Raw genomic sequence first — 9,834 nt, 5'->3', positions numbered from 1 at the left:
TATCCCTACACTTTGAAGAGTTTTAATCAGGAAGGGATGCTGCACTTTGTCAAACGCTTTTTCAGCATCTATTGAGAGTATCATATGGTTCTTATCCTTTCTTTTATTAATGTATTGTATCACATTCATGGATTTGCGGATGTTGAACCAACCTTGCAGCCCTGGAATAAATCCCACTTGGTCATGGTGAATAATCCTTTTAATGTACTGTTGGATCCTATTGGCCAGTATTTTGGTGAGAATTTTCGCATCTGTGTTCATCAGGGATATTGGTCTGTAATTCTCTTTTTTGGTGGGATCCTTGTCTGGTTTTGGGATCAAGGTGATGCTGGCCTCATAAAATGAGTTTGGCAGTTTTCCTTCCATTTCTATTTTTTGGAACAGTTTCAGGAGAATAGGAATTAATTCTTCTTTGAATGTTTGGTAGAATTCCCCTGGGAAGCCGTCTGGTCCTGGACTTTTGTTTGTTTGGAGATTTTTGATGACTGTTTCAATCTCCTTACTGGTTATGGGTCTGTTCAGGTTATCTATTTCTTCCTGGTTCAGTTGTGGTAGTTTATACGTCTCTAGAAATGTATCCATTTCTTCCAGATTGTCAAATTTGTTGGCGTAGAGTTGCTCATAGTACGTCCTTATAATTGTTTGTATTTCTTTGGTGTTGGTTGTGATCTCTCCTCTTTCATTCATGATTTTATTTATTTGCGTCCTTTCTCTTTTCTTTTTCATAAGTCTGGCCAGGGGCTTATCAATCTTATTAATTCTTTCAAAGAACCAGCTCCTAGTTTTGTTGATTTGTTCTATTGTTTTTTTTAGTTTCTATTTCATTGATTTCTCTTCTGATCTTTATGATTTCTCTTCTCCTGCTGGGTTTAGGCTTTCTTTATTGTTCTCTCTCAAGCTCCTTTAGGTGTACGGTTAGGTTGTGTATTTGAGACCTTTCTTGTTTCTTGAGAAAGGCTTGTACCATTATATATGTTCCTCTCAGGACTGCCTTTGTTGTGTCCCACAGATTTTGAACCGTTGTGTTTTCATTATCATGTTTCCATGAATTTTTTCAATTCTTCTTTAATTTCCTGGTTGACCCATTCATTTTTTAGAAGGATGCTGTTTAGTCTCCATGTATTTGCGTTCTTTCCAAATTTCCTCTTGTGATTGAGTTCTAGCTTCAGAGCATTGTGGTCTGAAAATATGCAGGGAATGATCTCAATCTTTTGGTACCGATTGAGACCTGATTTATGACCCAGGATGTGGTCTATTCTGGAGAATGTTCCATGTGCACTAGAGAAGAATGTATATTCTGTTGCTTTGGGATGGAATGTTCTGAATATATCTGTGATGTCCATCTGGTCCAGTGTGTCATTTAAGGGCTTTATTTCCTTGTTGATCGTTTGCTTAGATGATCTGTCCATTTCAGTGAGGGGAGTGTTAAAGTCCCCTGCTATTATTGTATTACTGTCGATGTATTTCTTTGATTTTGTTATTAATTGGTTTATATAGTTGGCTGCTCCCATGTTAGGGGCATAGATATTTAAGATTGTTAGGTCTTCTTGTTGGACAGACCCTTTGAGTATTATATAGTGTCCTTCCTTATCTCTTATTATAGTCTTTGGCTTAAAATCTAATTGATCTGATATAAGGATTGCCACCCCAGCTTTCTTCTGATGTCCATTAGCATGGTACATTGTTTTCCACCACCTCACTTTAAATCTGGAGGTGTCTTCGGGTCTAAAATGCGTTTCTTGTAGGCAGCATATTGATGGGTTTTGTTTTTTTATCCATTCTGATACCCTGTGTCTTTTGATTGGGGCATTTAGCCCATTAACATTCAGGGTAACTATTGAGAGATATGAATTTAGTGCCATTGTTTTGCCTGTAAGGTGACTGTTACTGTATATTGTCTCTATTTCTTTCTGATCTACTCCTTTTAGGGTCTCTCTTTGCTTAGCGGACCCCTTTCAATATTTCCTGTAGAGCTGGTTTGGTGTTTGCAAATTCTTTCAGCTTTTGTTTGTCCTGGAAGCTCTTTATCTCTCCTTCTATTTTCAATGATAGCCTAGCCGGATATAGTATTCTTGGCTGCATGTTTTTCTCATTTAGTGCTCTGAATATATCATGCCAGTTCTTTCTGACCTGCCAGGTCTCTGTGGATAGGTCCGCTGCCAATCTAATGTTTTTACCCTTGTATGTTGCAGACTTCTTTTCCCGGGCTGCTTTCAGGGTTTTCTCTTTGTCACTAAGACTTGTAAATTTTATTATCAGGTGACGTGGTGTGGACCTATTTTTATTGATTTTGAGGGGCGTTCTTAGCATCTCCTGGATTTTGATGTTTGTTCCCTTTGCCATATTAGGGAAATTATCTCCAATAATTGTCTCCAATATACCTTCTGCTCCCCTCTCTCTTTCTTCTTCTTCTGGAATCCCAATTATTCTAATGTTGTGTCCTCTTATGGTGTCGCTTATCTCTCGAATTCTCTCCTCGTGGTCCAGTATTTGTTTGTCTCTCTTTTGCTCAGCTTCTTTATTCTCTGTCATTTGGTCTTCTATGTCACTAATTCTTTCTTCTGCCTCATTTATCCTAGCAGTGAGAGCTTCCATTTTTGATTGCACCTCATTAATACCTTTTTTTATTTCAAATTGGTTAGATTTTAGCTCTTTTATTTCTCCAGAAAGGGCTTTTATCTCTCCGGAGAGGGTTGCTCTAATATCTTCTATGCCTTTTTCGAGTCCGGCTAGAACCTTGAGAATTGGCATTCTGAACTCTAGATCTGTCATGTTACCAATGTCCGTATTGATTAGGTCTCCAGCCTTCGGTACGGCCTCTTGTTCTTTTTTTTGAGGTGAGTTTTTCCGCCTTGTCATTTTGTCCAGATAAGATTTGCTTTCTCCTGCTGTGGAATTCCGCTGTTCTTGGTGACTGAAATTGGTTTTGGATGGGTTTCTTGTTGATCTTCTGGGGGAGGGGCCTGTTGTAGTGATTCTCAAGTGTCTTTGCCACAGGCGGAATTGCACCGCCCTTGCCAGGGGCCGGGCTAAGTAATCCGCTCAGGTTTGCTTTTGGGAGCTTTTGTTCCCTGAGCACTTTCCGTAGAGTTCCGGAGGACAGGAATGAAGATGGCGGCCTCCCAATCTCTCGGCCCCGAGGAGCCGAGAGCTTGGGGTTCTGCTCCTCAGTGCGCTCTCAGAGCAAAGCGCCCAACAGCCCCGCCTCCCTGGCTTGCTGTCGCGCTTCGAGGAAAGCAGTCAATTGCTGGAGCTGGAGAAAAGCGCCGGGTCGCTTTTATCTCCGTGGCCTCCGGCCGCGCTCCGAGCCCACCCAGCCTGCGACCGGCACAAGGTAACCCCGGGCTTAGAGCTCACTCCTCGGCTTTGTCGCTGTAGCCGGCTTCCCTGCTCTAATAACTGCGAACTCTGCGGCACTCAGACACCCCCAGTCCTTCTGTGACCCCGCGGGACCTGGGGTTATGCTGACCCCGCCTGGGTTTCCCCCCAGTTTAGCCTCTGGAGCGATGTCTCCCAGTGGAGCCGACTTTTAAAAGTCCCGATTTTGTGCTCCGTCGCTCCGCCGCTTGCCGGGTGCCGGCCCCTCCCCCCGGGGTCTATCTTCCCGTCGCTTTGGATTCACTTCTCCGCAGGTCCTACCTTTCAGAAAGTGATCAATTTTCTGTTTCTGGAATTGTTGCTCTTCTTCTCTTCGATTTCCCGTTGGATTTGTAGGTGTTCACAATGGTTAGATAAGCTATCTAGCTGATCTCCTGCTACCCGATGTTGTCTCAGCCTGCTACTTCTCCGCCATCTTTGAGAGAGCAAGAGAGATTCTTAAATACATATAATAATGGTAGGTTGCCAGAGTGGGGAATGGGTGAAATAAATTTAAAAAAAAATACTACTACACTTAATGGGGTGAGCACTGAATAATGTGTAGAATTGTTGAATCATTATACTGTACACCTTAAACTAATATAACACTGATTGTTATAGTAACTATAGAATACCTATTTCAGTAGGGGTTAACTCAAAATATAAAATAAGGGAAATGTCCAAAACAGAAATGTCCAAAGCAAAATTATATTTTCAATAATTACCATTTTTATATTTTTAAGTTTTGTTTATTTTAGTGATCTCTACACTTAATGTGAGACTTAAATTCATGACTGAGGTCAAGAGTTGACCTCAATGAACTGAGCCACCCCTCAGTAATTACTATTTTTAAATGTGGCTGGGAGTCCATTCTAAATTACTCATTTTAGATAATTTCCCAAATATCATGTATGTTTCTAAACAAGAGCAATCTTTTCTGAACTACAACCTTCCTAAAAGCGTTTTTCACATCTTTGTTTCTCAGGGTGTATATGAAAGGGTTTATCAATGGAGTAACCACAGAATAGAGTCCTGAGATTTCTTTACCAATAGTACTTGGCTGGAGGGCGAACATAGGCAAATATAATGGTGGCATAATAAATGGTGACCACAGTGAGGTAGGAGGTACAAGTGGATAATGCTTTCTTCCAAGCCTTATGAGAAGGCAGTCTCATTATTGTAACTATAATGTGACCATAGGAAGACATAGTGAGAAGGAAAGAACTTAGAATCACAACAGAGCTACATGTGTAACTCAAGGCCTCTGCCAAAAATGTATCTGAGCAGGAGAGTTTAAAAATGGGGTCTGAGTCACAAAAGAAATGATTGATCTTAGGGCCACAAAAGTTGAGCTGAGAGATAAGTATGGTAGATAGGAGAGGGGCAAGGACGCCCCAATCCAAGATTCAGCTGAAAACTGCAGACAAACAGGAGTACTCATGAGGAGTGAGTAATGGAGAAGACTGCAGATGGCCAGGTACTAGTCATTGGCCATCACTGCCAGCAGAATGCACTCTGTAGCTCCCAAGGAGAAAAATAAGTAGTGTTGGGTTATACAGCCAGAAACAGAGATGGTAACAACCTGGGAGAGGCAGGCGTCCAGCAATTTAGGGACTGTGGCTGTGGTGTTCCAGATCTCCAAGAATGACAAATTGCCTAAGAAAATGTACATGGGTATTTGGAGTGTGGAATCTAGCACAACTATGAAAATGATAAGTGTGTTTCCCATGAGAGAGAGCAGATATCCTGTAAGAAATACCACAATGTGAGCCTCAGGTAGAGAACACCAGAAACCCCAAGAAAAATAAACTCTGTCATTATTGTTTGGTTTGTTACACCCATATCTCATCTTCTTTGATCTGGAATAAATCAACAAAGCCCAGAAGATAATATATGAGCAAGAAGAAAAATCAGAACATTTTTGTGGCCATTTGTTTTATGATGATAATGAACCATAATGGCAATAAAAATTAATGACTAAAAATATAGTTTCCCTTCTTTATTTAAAAAAATTCCATGGGTAGCTCACTTGGTTTAGACAAGTCTCTGCAGTGTTGTTGGTTTTTTTTGTTTGTTTGTTTTTGTTTTTTTTAAAAGATTATTTATTTATTTGACAGAAAGAGAAATCACAAGTAGGCAGAAGTAGGCAGAGAGGCAGGCAGATAGAGAGGGAGAAGCAGGCTCCCTGCTGAGCAGAGAGCCTGATGTGGGGCTCCATTCCAGGACTCTGGGATCATGACCTGAGCCAAAGGCAGAGGCTTAACCCACTGAGCCACCCAGGCACCCCCTGTTTGTTTTTTTTTGAGATTCAATGCAGCGTTCAAACTCAGGACCCTGAGATCAAGACTTAAGCTGAGATCAAGAGCTAGATGCTTAACAAACTGAGCAACACAGGCACCCCTAAATATGCTATCAATTTACATTTTATAATTGAAGAAAATAAGGGGGCAAATAGTTTCCTCACAGTTAAATCACTTTAACTAATGTAGCAGGTTTTAAACTGAGGCATGTTTGATTCAAAAGACAAATCCCAAGTATTGGATAAAATGCAGTCATATAATTATTTTATCACTAAAGAACTTAAAAATAGACATTGGAAAATGGTGAAAAATCTTAAGAGAGTGCAGGTCAGCTACCATGAGATCTTTGGGGAAGGTGGTGTGTCTCTGTGAAAAAAAAGTCTGGGCCGTAATTACTTGCCATATCAAGACAACTGTTGCCTATGATTTTATTTTAAAAATGCCTGATTTATTCCATCACTCAGTGTTGGGCAGGAGATTGGAATGGGAGTAAACTATTTCCAGAAAACAAAATTAAAGGTCAAATTCAAAAGTTATAAAAAATGCTTTATTTATAAAATATTTTAAACCTCCATACTCTTTTGCTTGCTTGTTTTTAGAATAGTCATATCCATATATTTTCTTGCACTTGTTAGAAAAGGTCAAACAAAGACATTTTTAAATATCCATTCATCCATCAGTAGACAATGATGTTATTTAGGTATCTTGGTTTTTGAGAAGAATACAGAGGGAGATCAACTCACTTTCCAAATATTTAAGTGTGCAATAGAGTACTGACAACTATAGTTTTGTTGTGTTCTTATGAAAATAAAAAAAGGCAGAAATTTCATCTTAAAAATATTTCTTGTGGATGTACTTATGTATACATCTGTTTTTGTGCCAAAATATCAAGATGAAAATTAGATATGACAGAAAAAATAAAATTTTAGTAACAATGAAAACTTTCTCATAAATGTAAATTACATTTTTTTTTACTATTTTAAAAATTACCTGATATAAAGTTACAGATTTGGTATTTTGATACAAAAGAGGTTTTCTCAACATATACATCATAGAAATTACTAGTCATATATGGTTAAACAGTCAAATTATATTCCTATGATCAGGAGATTATTTTTTTTGGTCCCATGACACCAATTTATAGCTGTTAATCCCCTAAAAGTGCTAACATTTTTTTCCATTTTACTCTGAGCAACAAAAGTCAAGTAGTACTTTGTCAGTGTATACAATTAATCAAAAATATTTTGAAAAATATTATAACTAACAAATACATAAAATTAATAATTTAGGAAAACTTATTAGATATGATTAGAAATAACTTTTAAAATATATTTCCTGATTTTGATTTTATGGTTCCATAAGAAAAATGCTACCATTTATATTATGCATTTACTTCTAAGGGACCAAGATATTATCCATATCACAACTATGAAACATTTACTGTATGACTATTTTTTTCCCAGAATTAACAAAAAATGTAACAATTTGAAAAAAGCTATGATAGTAGAACTTTGGCAACAAAATCAGGTCAACACAATTTCAACATTTATTTTTCTGAATACATCATAACTGTCAGATTTTGCCTTTAATAAAAATAGGATTACACATTTTAATGGCATGCAAAACTAAGAGGGAACTGGAAATTAATTAAAAAATTGTTTTAAACTCATTCTTTTATTCAATTAAAATAATATTTAAATATGAAAATAGCTTCCATATAATTTTAACTTATTTGTTTTTTTAATTTACAAGTTAAATCCTACATGCAAAATAAATGTCAAAATATATTACCTTTGAATACAGAAATAACCAAAATTATAAAAGTACTCTTATGTAACTCCATCACTCTCTAAACAAATTAGAAATAACATGCATTATATCTCCTAAAAGATACTCACTGTTTATGTTTCAACATTGGAATGTTTTAAATTTTAATTTTATTTAAACTGTCTCAGCAAGGCTATGCATTAGGCCATAATATATTCAACTAGATAATAAATGAATAAAGCTATAATTGTCTTTATTTCTATGACATTGGCTGTCCCACATCATCTATGATATGGGTGAACCCTAAACCTCCCTGTGTATTTTATGTTCAAGTTTGTTTTTTTTTTTTCCCTCTAAGCAGGATCCAGGAAAGACACAATCTGAGATCCCCTTGTGAGAATTATTCTGATTTTGCAAGCCTGGGTCCTTGGAGATATGCTCTCCAATTTGGGGGATTCACGAAGATTCCATGAGAACTTTTATTTCATGAGAGTGAATCTTCCTTTGGGACTAAAGGAAGAGTGAAGTATGGGAAGTGTGGGAAGAGCAAAGTGTGGGAAGCAGCAGATATGTCTCCCCAAGAACTGAAATCATATCTTCCTAATCATCTTCTTTGACTGCCACTGACCGTGGTATTCATCTTCACTTATAATTGTAATCCCTCAATATTTCAGTCACTGCAACGATGATCATATTCTTGAGCATACAAATTACACATTAGATGAGCATTTAGTGTCTTCCATTTCAGTAATGCAGTTATAAAATAAAAACAAAACTGGACTAACATTGTATTTATAGAAAAAAAAAAAAAAACTCAGCCAAAAAGCATTTATCCAGTGTGTAAAACAATGTTGTTCAACGTAGTAGAAATGAAGGTTAAGCCATTTCACAGGAATACTGTGCAACAGGAGCATGGCAAATATGTTCAGAGAACATAAAAGATAAGAAACCATGGGAACAGAAGAAGAAGAAAATTACATTCTAGATAACCAAATGAAAGAAATCTAGATGACTTCCTTATATGTATGGAAAACAGGGAACTTAGAATATACAGTTGAGCATTGAGAATGCTCAACTTAATCAAGTAAAATAATGTGATTTTTTTTCTCTTTTTCGTTGCATACAAACAAATTCTTTTTCCAATACACTTGAAAACAAGCCAGTGATCATGATTTTTGCCGGTGATGGGTACTAAGGACAGCACATATTTAATGGGGCGCTGGGTATGGTGCATAAACAATGAATCTTGGAACACTGAAAAAATGAAATAAAATTTAAAAAATAAATTTATTTTTTCAGTGTTCCAAGATTCATTATGTACCACACCCAGGGCTCCATGATACCCACCATCAGTTTCACCCATACCCACACCCCCTCCCTTCCAAAATGCTCAGTTTGTTTCTAAGAGTCCACAGTCTCTCATGGTTCATTTCCCTCTCCAAATTCCCCCATTTCACATTTCCTTTCCTTCTCCTAATGACTTCCATGTTATTCCATATATTCCACAAGTAAGTGAAACCATATGATAATTGACATTCTCTGCTTGACTTATTTCACTCAGCATAATCTCCCCCAGTCCTGTCCATGATGATACAAAAGTTAGGTATTCATCTTTTCTGATGGCTGAGTAATAATCTATTGTATATATGGACCACATCTTCTTTACCCATTTGTCTGCTGAAGGGCATCTTGTCTCTTTCCACAGTTTGGCGACTGTGGCCATTACTGCTATGAACACTGGGATAGAGATGGCCCTTTTTTTCACTACATCTACTGTATCTTTGGGGGTAAATACCCAGTAGTGCAATTGTAGGGTCTTAGGGTAGGTAGCTCTATTTTTAGTTTCTTAAGGAATCTTCACACTGTTTTCCAAATTGGCTGCACCAACTTGAATTCCCACGAACAGTGCAAGAGGGTTCCCCTTTCTCCGCATCCTCTCCAACATTTGTTGCTTCCTGTCTTGTTAATCTTTGCCATTCTAACTGGTATAAGGTGGTACCTCAATGTGGTTTTGATTTGAATTTCCCTGATGGTTAATGATGATGAACTTCTCTTCATGTGTCTCTTAACATTTGTAAGTCTTTACTAGAGAAGAGTCTGTTCATGTCTTCTGCCCCCCCTTTATATTTATTTATTTATTTATTTATTTTGATTTGATTATATGTATTCTGGGTGTTGAGTTTGGGGAGTCCTTGATAGATCTTTCATGTCAGACCTTTGTCTATAGTGCCATTTGGGAATATCTTCTCCCATTCCGTGGGTTGACTCTTTGTTTTGTTGACTGCTTCCTTTGCTGTGCAGAAGTTCTTTATCTTGATGAAGTCCCAAAACTTCATTTTTGCTTTTGTTTCCTTTGCTTTTGGAGAAATGTCTTGAAAGAAATTGCTGTGGCCAGTGTCGAAGAGGTTAC

General features: G+C 37.6%; 1 pseudogene across 1 annotated transcript; it reads right to left on the bottom strand.

The window, feature by feature from the left end:
- Positions 1-4,243: 4,243 nt before the first annotated feature.
- On the bottom strand, positions 4,244-5,199 carry LOC308342672 (olfactory receptor 6F1-like; annotated as a pseudogene). Its single transcript has one exon. The product of its transcript is annotated as an olfactory receptor 6F1-like (transcript).
- Positions 5,200-9,834: the final 4,635 nt, after the last annotated feature.

This window comes from Martes martes (genome assembly GCF_963455335.1).
Source record: "Martes martes genome assembly, chromosome: 5".
In the NCBI taxonomy this organism is placed as follows: domain Eukaryota; kingdom Metazoa; phylum Chordata; class Mammalia; order Carnivora; family Mustelidae; genus Martes; species Martes martes.
Note: the sequence above shows the minus strand (reverse complement) of the source record. Positions and strands in the feature narration are given on the sequence as shown.